Here is a 13,600-nt window from a genome sequence, read left to right as displayed (position 1 = left end):
TTAATGCCACATTGCTGTTATGGATGTGTATACACTTCTAAATTAATTTTTTTTATTTATTTATTTTTAGAACTCTAAGGAATATTTTTCCCCTTTCTTGCTCCATGTTACAATAATATAAGAATGACTTTAAACAACAGTGACTCCAAAATGTTTATACAATTTGTTTCTCCATACTACATGTTCAGTAGCCCTGAATAGAGAGACTTTTCTGTTCATTATTTTATTATTTTATTATTTATTGCTTCAGAAGTGAGGTGCTTTGTTGTCTCATTGTTTGTCTCTCTTATGTCACTAGTCTGAAGAACTCAGAAATTAGGAGATGAGTATACAGGTTCCATCCAACAGCAATCTATGTTCTCTGAACAGGAAGAAGGGCTTCTCCAGTTTTCTGAAATTGGGACATGATGTTTACTACTGCATAGGACATAAAAACCAGATCAACTAGTAAACTCAGTTCCATGTACACAAAGCCATGGTCTCCTCTCTGATCACTGCCTGACTTGTGACATTTAAACCAGATTTTATTTATAAATCAGTAGGTGTCGCTCCAACAACTGGAAGTCTAATTGTCCTGTCTTTGTCAGTCTAGTTTTTGTGTCTTTGTACACTTTTTTTTTTGTCTGTTTTACGATAATATAATATAATTCTGTGGTAACTGGTAGATTTAGCTTCAGCTCAGAAAATAGGGTTCATACATTCTGCTTTGGGTAAATTGAAAAACCTATAAATGACAACTCCAAAATGTTCTTTTTGTTTTAGTGTAAAAATGTAAAATTATATGAAAATGTTTACATTTACAAAAAATCCTTTCACAAAAAATGTGAATAATCCGAACAATTATAAACAACCTGAAATGTTTTAAGAGAAGTAAGTGCAATTTTAACAATATAATACCTGTTACTAACTGTTTTATGTCTTATTGTAGATTTGCTGTGATCTGTAAATTGTAATGTACATGTGTAAATGATAAACTGAGGCACAATATTGTTAAAATTGCATTTATTTCTCTTTAGAAATTTCAGGTTCATGGTTGTTCATGTTATTTGCATTTTTTGCAGATGTTTTTACTTTTTTCAGTCTAAAAGTTTGGTGAGTCATTATTTATAGGATGTTATGTTATTATTTTACTGGTTCAGCCCACGTCAGATCATACTGGTCTGAATGTGGCCCCTGAACTAAAATAACTTTTAATTATAGCTCAGAATTTTGTATCGACACTTCCTAGACCATAAGGTGAAAGTGTAGAAGGAGGCAGTCATGAACATACACCCATATTTGACCTCACATTCATCCATGCTAATACCTTTGTTAAAACCTGCCTTTCAGTATTTAAACATAGTATATTATAAATGAGCTAACAGAACTCCGTCCCCTGTCGAAGAAAGGTTCTCCTGTTAAATCCTTTCCACAAACACTCTCAGTGGGATAAATAAATGTGTAGGCACTCACTCTGTGTTTATTCCTCAGAGTCTTGGGTTAAAGATGACCAGAACAGCACGTTCATCCAACACATTCTTACTACAAACTGCAATCTGAGATTTCACTGTGAAAGACCTCTGCAGTGAGGTAACAGCAACACATGCTGTGAAACAGAGCCACATGAATGACTCACTTCCATTTTCCCTCAGTGTATCTGAATTCATGATTCATGGGAATGGTGTTTATAAAGCTGAATTAATCACCTCCAGGAGTCTTGAGCCTGTACTGTCCCATTGGAACTATTAGCTCAGTGGGTATGTATATTACACATTAGGCTTGAACATGATAGTCGGCAATATTATCATGTCAAAAGTCTAATAATTATCATGATATTTGTCAAATCACAACTTCTTTCCAGTTTAAAGACAGATTTTTTGGTCCTCAGTGAAAGTTGAAGTCATTTTAAGGACTATCATCTTTAAAAAAAAAACAAGATGCAGTGCTTTTTGGAAGACAAGAGTTTGTTTTGGGATTGAACTCTGGTATGTGTTGTTACCGTGAAGTTTATTTAAGGTTAAAAATACTGGAGACCAGCAGTGATATCCTAAGTAATGTAGTAATTTAGAATTAAGAAACATACGCAATTTGAGTTTGAGTTATGGAAAGTCTGTGGTTTTGGACACAAGTTTATTTTTTTAAGTTTCATTAATATGAGCTCTTCTAGTACATCCTCATACCTGAGAGAGCATAGGTAGATTAAGAGTCAGTCCAAAAGAACCAAAAATATATTTGAAAGCATTTAAAAGAGAGTATAACTATTACATTTAAGCTATAGTATTGTTATAGATTTGTCAAAGCTTTGGTTCAGTTTGGGCACAAAAGTAAATTGGTTAGGTTTAAGATTAACCTTTTATCGGGCAAGTGATTATTTTTGGTCATTTCTGCGCACATTACAAGACAGTGACAGCAGCAATTACAGTAAGGCCAGTTAGTCAACAGTCTCAGGTCCAATGTGGTCTACAAGGTCTATAAGGTCCACCTCTGCATGAACAGTGAGTGTACCTGCTTGTTAGGTACCATGAAGTAATGGTACTAATGTAAGGAATGATGTTCAAAGGGATAATGTGGATGTGGATAGGTGTCTGGATCAGCACTTATGTTGTTATAATGTTACATAAGTGATATTCTAATGTTCTAAAATACATTTTCTTTTTACATTACGTGTGTTTTTCTTGCGTTTTTTATATATACTTTTGCCGCTTATGGGTACGGAACCACATACGTTAACTTCATAGACCTTCATTTTCTACATAATAATAAAAAGTTTTGAAAAATTCCATAAAAGTGAAAAAATCTTGTTATGTTGTCCAATAACCCACTGAGGTTGACATTCTAAATATCAGGGTATTTCTATGAGTGTCTTATAAAGGGTTAAGATTAGGGCTATAATAAGAAAACTACATGATGAACATTAAACACAGGTGGGACACTAGGCCAAAACATCTGCTCCTAACCACATCCATGTAAGGTTTGCCCAGGATGGGGGATACACGTACAATGTCACCTGACTGACATCACTGTCTGTTTTACTTACATTTATTCATACAACTGCAGTAGATTAGCAAAAGACCATCAATAAACTCTTTGCAGTTAACAATTTTTTTTTGTTTTTTGGTTGAGGTTATGGTGTCTCTTGACATACTCTGTAATAATGAACATATTAAACTGTTCTTTCATTTCAGTACAGACTTAACCCATAAAGACCCAAACATCCACTGGTGACCAAAACCATCCACTGATGTAACAAGTTTAATACCTGCTGATCCACTAACCCTATCAATACATGTAAATAACTGTTGTAAAATGCAGTTTGTCATCTTTTCACGATCATCAGATATGGCCCATTTGGATGTTCAGAGGCTCCGTAGTGAACATGGAAACACCGTCATCTTCTACAACATTGATTCACCAGTAAATCCCATGGATTTGTATCAATGACAGTGGATGGCCACACTTGTTTTTATGTTCAGTTTTTGATGTCCTTGCTGAAAAAGTCACTTTTCTTCAGTTTTCTCATTTTGATAATAATAACCTTTGAATTTACTCTACGTTTTCATGAGCATCTAAATTAAGTATAGGAAAGTGAAAATAGGAAAATACACAATTTACAGTGAAAAATACAAAACAGATATAGTAAATGGTGACAAATCATTTAAGAAAAGTTAAATAGAAAAATTGATTTGGGAACTGCCACAGAATTAGCACTGGGTCACATGAGATGTCACTATTAGCTCATAAAAATCCAAACAGCCACCAGCGACCAGAACCATCTACTGATCTAAACTGTTTAATATCTGTTGATCCACCAATTCTACCAATCCATGTAAATAATTGGTATAAAATGCAGTTTGCCATCTTTTCATGGTCATCAGATATGACCCATTTGGATATTCAGAGGCTCCGTAGTTACCGTGGAAACACTATCATCTTCTACAACATTAATTCACCAGTAAAACCCATGGAGTAGGATCAATGACAGCAGATGGATACAGTTGTTTTTACATTCAGTTAATGATGTATTTTGTTGAAAAAAATCACTATTTCATCTTTTTTTTTTTTTTTTTTTTTTTTTTTTGCTATTTTGATGTAAGAACTTTTGAATTTACTCTGAGCTTTTATGAACATCTACATCATATGTGATTTAAATACAGGGAAAATACATGATTTACACTGAAAAATGCAAAACACAGGATGCTATCATCATAAATGGTGATAAATCACTTAAAAAATTGTCAAATATAAATAAAAACTCTTTTGGGAACTGCTACAAATGTAGCACTGGGTCTTTATGGGTTAAATAAAATATGGTATTTTGATTCTGAAATCTTGATAGACTACAATTTTTAAATATATTTCCTCTTCTAGCACACATTTTTGATAGAAGTTCCTCCTGAATCTTTGGTTGAACTACTGTTATGCATTGTAAAATGCTCATTACTTGGCTGATATTTATTGACACTGGGTGGTATAGTTGTAGATTCTGAGCGCACCTCCCCTTCTGTGGCCTTGTTGCAGTCAGTGTTTGGTTTGCCCACGCTGGTCTTTTCAATCAGAAGAATAATATATCAAGTCCATACTCAAATGTAGTGTGTGATGGTAAAGTAATAATGCCACAGAAAATGGAAAAAAGGAAAAGAGGAAGTCTGCACAGTGCTACTGTTGAAACATGGCAGCACAACGTGGTGGATTCATTCAAAGATTGTGAAAAGGCAAGGGCTCTTATTTAGGTGATTTAGCTGTACTAAAAATGTAGTTCTAAATATTTTATCACATATTAAAAAAATGTGATCCTCTTAGATGCAAGACTTTTAACAGGAATGTTTGCATGAACAGAGAATTAAAACCAGACATCTGGAGTCAGTGAGTCGCTGCTCAACATAGTTCAAAAGCTCTGTAAGTGAGTATGACACCAAAAAAGCTTAGGTACTGTGTCACAGGTGGACTTCAGGCAGACTGTTTGATAAAGCAATGGCTCTTTCAGAATGGAACAGAATAACATGACCTTCACAGTCTCACAAATATATCTGATGCAAGTTCTGCAAGTCTGATATTTTTTATTTAAGAACTGATTATAAAATTCCTTGATCCTGTAGTTTCCATGTACTAGTAACTACCAATGAAAATCTGTAATATATCCTAGGTCATGGCCCAGAATGGCCTATTATGTTTATTTTAAAATGTCTGATTTGTCTTTGTAGCCAGACTAAAAACAATGAACCCCTTGTTAAAATACAGTTTTCCCCCAGTCTCTCTAGCTGCACGCAAAACTAAACACCAAAAACCTATGCTGAAAATTCTCTGCTTCCTCTTAAAAAGGTTCTAAAAATGTTTTTAATATTGTGATGATATTGCTCCAAAATTCTGCTAAAATGCAGAGTTTGTAGTAGCCCTTTGAGCCCCACATAGCACCTAAACCCAGGAGCATACCATTTTTATTTGCACTTTTAAGTATTAACTGTGATACCAGTTTGTAACTGTGACACTGCGACTCAGTACATACAGTCATGAAAAAAAACAAAGTACATCCAGGACAGATTTATGAATCAGAACATAATAAAAATCATCTTGTCCTTGCTACGTTCTAAAATTATTTGAAATTAATCTCACAATCTAAAACAACACTGAATATATTCCACTGTGCTATAATAAGTGCAACCCTACTGCTTCCATAGGAACTTAGAGGGTTCGTAGCAGCCAGGTGCTGCTCAGCAAATACCTTTGATTAAATGATCATCAGCAAGTGTGACAACCTATATTGTGGTTTGCTGGCCTGGAGCATTTCAGTGTGTGTTAACTGTGCCAAGGAGGACAGATGTTAGCCAGAAACTTAGAGAAGCAATTGTTGTTGACCATTAATCTGAAGAAAGTGCTAAGGTCATTTTAAAACAGGTATTTGAAGTCCATCATTCTGAGGTGAGAAACATTATTCACAGGTGGAAAACATTCAAGATGTTATCACTCCTCTCAAGAGTGAAAATCCCAGCAAATTCATCCCATGATCAGACCATGCAAAGCTTTAAGAAATAGTGAAACCCCACTCTACATGCCTCATGTTAAATATAAAGTCACTGGGAGTACAGTTAGAGAGACACTGACCAAGTATGGTCTAGAACCTGGGCATTTTGCAGACTGAAACTGTTCCAATGTTGGCGCTGATGCTTCGTTGATTCTTCTTGTGCTTCTTCTAAAAACTGGTTTGCTTTTCCACTGGACAGGAGCCACCGTGGTGCAACATCATTATGTCACTGTACGTGTTCACAGTTGGTGGAAAGAGATGAGTAAGGGAATGTAGGCTTGATACCTGTAAGTTCTAACTGTCTCAATAGTTGCCACTGTTGCTGGGTCACTACTTGTAAGCTTTTTTATTCAGTCAAAAATGTAGGTGTCAAATCTGTAGTTAATTTAATGAGACAGAGCCTACTTAAAAACTTATCCTGACATTATGTCCCTGTCCCCTTAGCTGCTCATGTACCTGTGTGCCTCACTGCCTGTCAACACACAAGACCCAGAATGTGATTTTACTGTGATGAGAACAGCCTTATTGTGCCTATTGTTACCTCCACCAAGGAGGTTATGTTTTTGCCAGGGTTGGTTGTTTGGTTGGTTGGTTGGTTGGTTGGTTAGTTAGCAAGATAACTCTAAAAGTTACAGATGGATTTTCATGAAATTTTCAGGAAATGTTGATACTGGCACAAGGAACAAATGATTAGATTTTGGTGGTGATCGGGGGGGGAGGGGCAGATCTGCCTTGGCAGAACTCTGCGCTCTCCGAGTGCTTTTCTAGTTTTTGCAATGTGATATCAAGACTTGTAAATATACGCTACACTTTCAATTGCCATTAATTGGCGTGTTATCTGCACCCATTATGAGCTTTCCGCATGTATGTTCATAGGTTTGGGTTTGAGTTAGGGTTAGTGTTAGAGTTACGGGTTAGGGTTTGGGGTTAGGGTTAGGGTTATGTGAACCAGAGATCTTGCTGTAAATTTATAAGAGATATAATTGGGTTGAATAATACATAAAAGGATAGAAATGCATACGTATAGCATGCCAAATTCCAGAAGAACTGGAGTTGACATACAACGCAGTTTCATGAGATTAGTCTCTGTTTCTATCTATCTATCTATCTATCTATCTATCTATCTATCTATCTATCTATCTATCTATCTATCTATCTATCTATCTATCTATCTATCTATCTATCTATCTATCTATCTATCTATCTATCTATCTATCTGTCTATCCGTCTCTCCGTCCGTCCGTCCGTCCGTCCGTCCATGGTCTCATGTCCTGACAGTCAGTAAAGCATTGGTGGTTTTCCCTCTGGCTGGTGAGCAGCTAACAGTAGTGGTTACTGAGAGATTTACTGTCAGTGTTAGTGAGTGATCAGCACTCTCGGTCCTGCTCTGAGAACAGCTTTATCTCAGCAGGTTCTTTTGAAAGGTTCTTGTGACTTTTCTGCTTGAACACTTGTTGCCTCAACTTCATGTGTGTCCTGAAGTTCTTGTTTTCCTCTTGTTTAGCTAGGTCAGACCGACCAGTAACAGTGGCAAAGTTGTAATTGGTCTTTTGGGATCGATTGTCCCATCTCCAGCCCCTGACATATTGGTGCATAATTGAAGACCCATTGTAACTCAGCAAAGAGTTGGTGCCAGCCTGGAACTGTTTTTTTCTGGGCCCGAGTCAGCTCTTTGGCAGGGGTAACTGAAAAAAAAAAGGTTCCAGATTAAGCACCAGCTATGATCTTGCCATGGAACTGCTTCAGTGGAAAAGGGGCTTGAGTCAACCATGAACTCCTCTGTATAGCAGAGTGTTCTAAAGTCAGATGTGAAGCTATCTGTCTGATAGCTAAAGCTTCGCCAAAATTAGGTCATAAAACAGGACAATGAACTCAAGCACACCAGCAAATCTACAACAGAATAACTGAAAAAGAAAAGAAAAAGACAAAAAGGTGTTGCAATAGCCCAAAGTCCAGACTTCAACCTGGTTGAAATGCTGTGGCAAGACTAAGAGAAATGTGCATAAACATGTGTGTAAACTCTGTACACTGGAAAGAAGAGTGAGACCAATCAAATCATACAGAAAAGTTATTGCTGCTAAACCTGGAACTGCAAGTTAGTGAACCATGAGGTTTACTTAGTTATTAATTTCCTGCTTCTCTATTTTTGTTAAATAAATTATGACAAGGAGGAAACTCTTGTACATTATTTTACATTTGACATCAGATTTAAATCATTTTAGACTCTGGCAGGTACCAGCTGATTTCTTTTTGTGTCCCGATACATAAAACTATATATTTTGAAGACTTTCTCATGTAGGGAGGTTCTATCAGGGGAGAAAGCCTTCAGAAATTTTGTTGCAAAGTGCATTGTGGGAATGGTAATTCCACACAGCAGCAATTTTGCTGTCTCTTCATGAGTGTTGAACCCAAATGTGGCCTTTACCTCCATCCACTGACTATATTCATTCTTTAAAACAACACTGGTGTACTATATAATTTTACTTTGTAGCAATCTGGCTCGTTTTCTCGCAGAATCTGTGAGAAACCACTTTCGCTTGGTTGCCATTCCCACAATGCACTTCATGACAAAATTTCCAAAAAGGCCCGAGTGACGATTTGGTTTGTTATGTAAACATTGTGTTATTGATGGAGTCATCTTTGCAGTTTTTCACCATAAGGGACGTGATTCAGATGCATAAGCATGAAAAGGTGTTTTAGAAATTTGAAAAAAAAACAAACTTGGGATTAAAATCATATGCTGCTTTGAATTCTAGTTGATACCTGGCATTAAACAGAAGAAGAAAAAAGTTGGTTGCTGCAGAGCATTGTGGAACAAAGCCTACCATGCAGACAGCTCAAGTGAAGTATTGGGAAATGTGTCCATTGTAGTATACATCCAGGCATATTTTTCAGGGTTTTCAGTCCTGAGTGAATGGTCATCATGAGTAATGATCAGCCCATGAAAACTCTTTCATAATATCTTATGCAATTCATGCAGAGATTTATCATTGAGTTATTGCCTCCGCCAAGGAGGTTATGTTTTTACCGGCATTGGTTTGTTTGTCTGTTTGTCCGTGTGCAAGATAACTCAAAAAAGTTATGGACAGATTTGGATGAAAATTTCAGGAAATGTTGATACTGGCACAAGGAACAAATGATTAAATTTTGGTGGTGATCGGGGTGGGGGGGCACTGATCTGCGGAGCGGCAGAGGTCTGTGCTGTACGAGTGCTTTTCTAGTCTTTATTTAGTAGCCTTTCATGTATAACTGACAGTCCAGCTGTAAAGTAGAGGGGCGGGTCTATATCAGCGCTTTTAAACAGTTCAATCTCACCAGGGAAGTGACAACATGGCTTATAACGACCAATGTTTACACTCATCTTGCACTTGCTCTGCAATTATTTGCTGTTTTCTGAGCAAGAGCATGTAAAAAAAGTAAATGCCATTGATCCATGCATTGACCCCCATGAAATGTCAATCCATAGAAGGAGCTGGTTTGAAACTGATGTGGCAGAACATCAAACTGTGGACATAAAAAGACAGGAGACCAGTGTTCACGTCGAATTTACGTCACTATGTAAGTTTCATACTTATCCCTAACCCTAACCACATGTCATAACATTGCCACAGTTTACTTCACTACAGGTCAAATCACCATGACTCAGAAATCTAAAACACCTCAGAGTCATCAGCTGGTTGTGGGGAAAGTTAAACACTTCCTGGATAGTTCCACCTGTTGGGATAAAACAGGATGAAGCAGGAAGAATTTTCACACACCATATAACTTCCATGTAATGATAATACACAGAAGGCCACAGGAGATTCCTGATATCGGCCAATGAGGATTCTGATATTTTCCTCCTCAAAACAACAGGATGTGTGTGCTGAGTCCAGAGTAATACATCTGCCACTGATCTTTGATATTAAGAGGAAGTGAGTATGTTACATACCATTTATATCAGGGGTCTCAAACATGTGGCCTGGGGGCCAAATGTGGCCCGCCAAAGGTTCCAGTCCGGCCCGTGGGATGAATTTGTAATGTGCAAAAATTCAAGGCTGTGGGACTCATTTTAGTTCAGGTTCCACATACAGACCAATATGATCTACAGTCAAATAACAGCATAATAACCTACAAAAAATATTGACTCCATATTTTCTTCTTGGTTTGATGTGAAAAAAATATTACATTATACCTATAAATAATCCAAACTTCAAATTTTTGTCTTTGTTTTAGTGCAAAAAATAACATTAAATTATGAAAATATTTACATTTACAAGCTATCCTGTAACAATAAAATGTGAATAACCTGAACAAATATGAACAACCTGAAATGTCTAAAGAAAATTAAGCACAATTTTAACAATTTTCTGCCCATTACTAAGTGTTTAGTGTTTGTAGTTCAGTTCCATAATGCACATGTATACATGATAAGTTGAGGTGTAATACTGTTAAAATTGCAGTTATTTTTCTTAAGAAATTTTAGTTTTTTCAGGTTATTCACATTTTTTGGATAGTTTCTAAAAGTACGTATTTTCATAAATTAATTGTTTTTTTTGTGCACTAAAATAAAGACAAAAATTTGGAGTTGTCATTATTTGTAAGTTATTATGCTATTATTTTACTGGTCTGGCCCACTGGAGATCAAATCAAGCTGAATGTGGCCCCTGAAAGAAATTGAGTTTGAGAGCCCTGATTTATATGGAAGTCCACATAGCCTACATTAATATCACTGGTCTACAAGTAAAATGCTTCCAGAATACAAGGAGGGAAATTTCACCATGTGTGACTCACTGATAAAGAAAAATCAAGTCAAAAATGCTGGTTGGCTAAAGTTTCCAAGTACAGTCTTGGGTCAAAATGTGAAATTCGAGAATTAATGAGAGAATGGGTTTAACTCCAAAGGAATATTTGTCTCAGAGCTACCAGATCTACTTCAAAACACTTTCTGCACATGACAGTACATTCACTTTACAGGTTCTATCTAGTGGAACATTTATAAACCTATTGTATAAATGTACATAAAGCAATATAAATGTGTAATAACACTTTATCACCTTGAAAACATCCGCAAACCAGCACTTTTGTCATTTGTTTTCCAATTAATCTTTATCAGCTAATCCCATTTAATCTCTGTAGCAGAAATTTCTAAAAATAAACAAATAAATAAATAAACAAATAAAATTGTAGACCAGTGTACAAAGCTTACAGAATGGAATCAGGCCCGCTAAAAGGAAAAAAGAAGGAAACAAAAACACACGCACAACAGCTTCTTCTAAAGAGAAAGAAATCATCCTGCTGCACAAATGAGAAGCAGGGCGGTTACGTCACTGGCGAACGCTGACGTCATTGTGTTTGTTAATGATGCGCAGCTCGATGCGGCTGATGAGCTCCGTGTACCAAAGGCCCCACCACCACCGTCCTCACAAAGACCCCAGCCCAGCACCCAGCAAACCCGGCGCACCTCGGCTGCGGCGCGGACCTCACGGCCAGTGCGCCCCGCCTGGTGTGCGCGGAGGAGACTGCGGTGCGGATGCTGCTCCCATAACCCACCAGCCTGGCATCCATCAGCAGCACACACACGCACACACACACGCAACACAAACACTTTGCACCCACCACATCTTCCCCCGTTCGTCCGGCCTCGCTCTTCGCTGCATCCCTTACCTCTCAGATGAAAATTCACTCGGGCATTAATCCATGATAAGTGCGGCTTCCAGATCAGGTTTCTCCCAACGCTGTAGCGCCGAGGGTGCGAAAAAAAAGAATAATAATGATTACAAGGCAGCCCTGCCCGTTATTTTTTTATCGGGAGGCGAAAGATGCGCCTACCGAGCCCATAGATACAAGAGGAGCATCCGAGTCCAAAATCACAACCAGTCAACGCAATAAACACCCGGAGCTTCCAAAGCCTTTAAATGCCCGCAGAAGAGCTTCTCTGTTGTGCTTTTTTTTTTTCTTTTCTTTTTTTTTTTTTTTTTTTTTTTTTTTGCTTAGTCCTCCTCCACAACAGTGGCCCTCTGTCTCGTAATTTCTCCTTCACACACACGCACAGCGAGGCAGCTCTGTCTGGTTTAAAGAGATAGCATAGGGTAGCCGGAGCAGCACTGAGCGCACAAATGCTCTGCCTGCTTCTTATGTAACTCCAGCAGCAGCAGTTTGTGAATGCTCTGCAGCCCAGATCCTCTGATACTGCAACTGAACCTCAGGTAGCTGCTTTATCTGTGCACATGTAGCCTGATGTGTGTGTTACAGGGGCAGACACTACAAATGTCTTCAGTTTGAGCAGTGCTGGAACAGCCCCCTGGGAAGGTTTGGATGGTTTCATGTTCATACAAATGTAGAGTAAACACTAGGATTCTGTGGGACAGTGTCAAGAGTAGACATGCATTTTGATATAATGTCATTCTAATTTAAAAAAAAAAAAAAAAAAAAAGAAAGAAAGAAAGAAAGAAAGAAAGAAAGAAAAAAAAAGTAAGTCAATTATCACAGAATGTATTTACCATCATTTTGGAAGTGTTCATCTATAACTTTGAACATTAAAGTTCTTGAAAATGATATTAACTGTGTGTCACTGATCAAAAGCACCCGTGCATTTTGTCTCCTCAGATCTGTTATACACTCTACACAGCATTTTCTCTTCCTGCTCCTGAAACTAAAAAGAATAAAGAAGTTAAAAAACAATGAAGATGTTTTTCTATAAATAATTATTTGATTGAATGAAATATGTTCTAAATTGACAATAGTTTTCTTGTTAAATCAGAGAAGGCCTCTATGCTGATTATTATTATTAGTAGTATTATTAGTATTATTACTGTTATCACCTTATTATAATGTAACAACAACTTTTTATCCTGTGATTATTAAACTATACACACACACACACATACATATATACATAATTAGCTGTTTATTATTATTATTATTATTATTATTATTATTATTATTATTATTATTATTGTTACCACCATGCTAGTTGTTTACAATGTGTGATTGCCTGTTTTTTTCAATACTGTTTTTCTTTTTTTTTTCTTTTTTTTTTTTTAGAATTATTGTTTTGCTATTTTCTTGTAGTATTTCTTGTGTGTATATTTGGTGTTGTGCTGCTGTTGGAACCTTAATTTCCTGAGGGACCTGCCCAAAGGATCAATACAGTTCTTTAATTTTAATTAAACTAAATTTAAAAATGTCATTAATCTAATCTAATCTAATCTAACATTACTACACAGTCTTAGTTTAGATGTATGTTGTTAAGACTTTTCAGTCTTCAAATTCTTAATCAATTTGAAAACGTTTTACTCTTCAATATCAGACATGTGGAACATGGTTTCAACATGCGATCCATGGGACACAGGATCAACATGCTGTGTGGTCCCTCATGACAGCCACTTTGTTTCACTTGTCACTTTAGTTATTGCTATAATATGTTCTAAAACAGTGTTTGTGAGAGTTATATATTATAAATACCTCAATAAGGTAACTATTTTTGTTAATATTGTTAAACTAAGACTGTTGAAGGGTAGTGAAATGACATGATGTGAACACAAAAGCACACCTGTAAAACAAATGTCCTTCTGTTTATATAAACTACCTTTTGTGTTTGTAAATTATGAGAGCGCTCCT

General features: G+C 36.7%; 1 protein-coding gene across 2 annotated transcripts in view; it reads right to left on the bottom strand.

The window, feature by feature from the left end:
* Positions 1–12,098, bottom strand: part of fbxl16 (F-box and leucine-rich repeat protein 16) — a 49,442-nt gene extending 37,344 nt beyond the window's left edge. Inside the window, exons 1-2 of one of the 2 annotated variants that reach the window (XM_030141530.1) lie at positions 11,810–12,098; positions 11,645–11,715 (exon numbers count right to left, since the gene is read on the bottom strand). The gene's annotated coding sequence lies outside the window, so the exon portion shown is untranslated. Of the gene's footprint in view, positions 1–11,644 lie in introns of both variants that reach the window. The other variant, XM_030141529.1, reaches the window with a different exon arrangement.
* Positions 12,099–13,600: the final 1,502 nt, after the last annotated feature.

This window comes from Sphaeramia orbicularis, chromosome 8, assembly GCF_902148855.1.
Source record: "Sphaeramia orbicularis chromosome 8, fSphaOr1.1, whole genome shotgun sequence".
In the NCBI taxonomy this organism is placed as follows: domain Eukaryota; kingdom Metazoa; phylum Chordata; class Actinopteri; order Kurtiformes; family Apogonidae; genus Sphaeramia; species Sphaeramia orbicularis.
The sequence above is the reverse complement of the archived record's forward strand: the minus strand, read 5'-3'. Positions and strand labels throughout refer to the sequence as shown.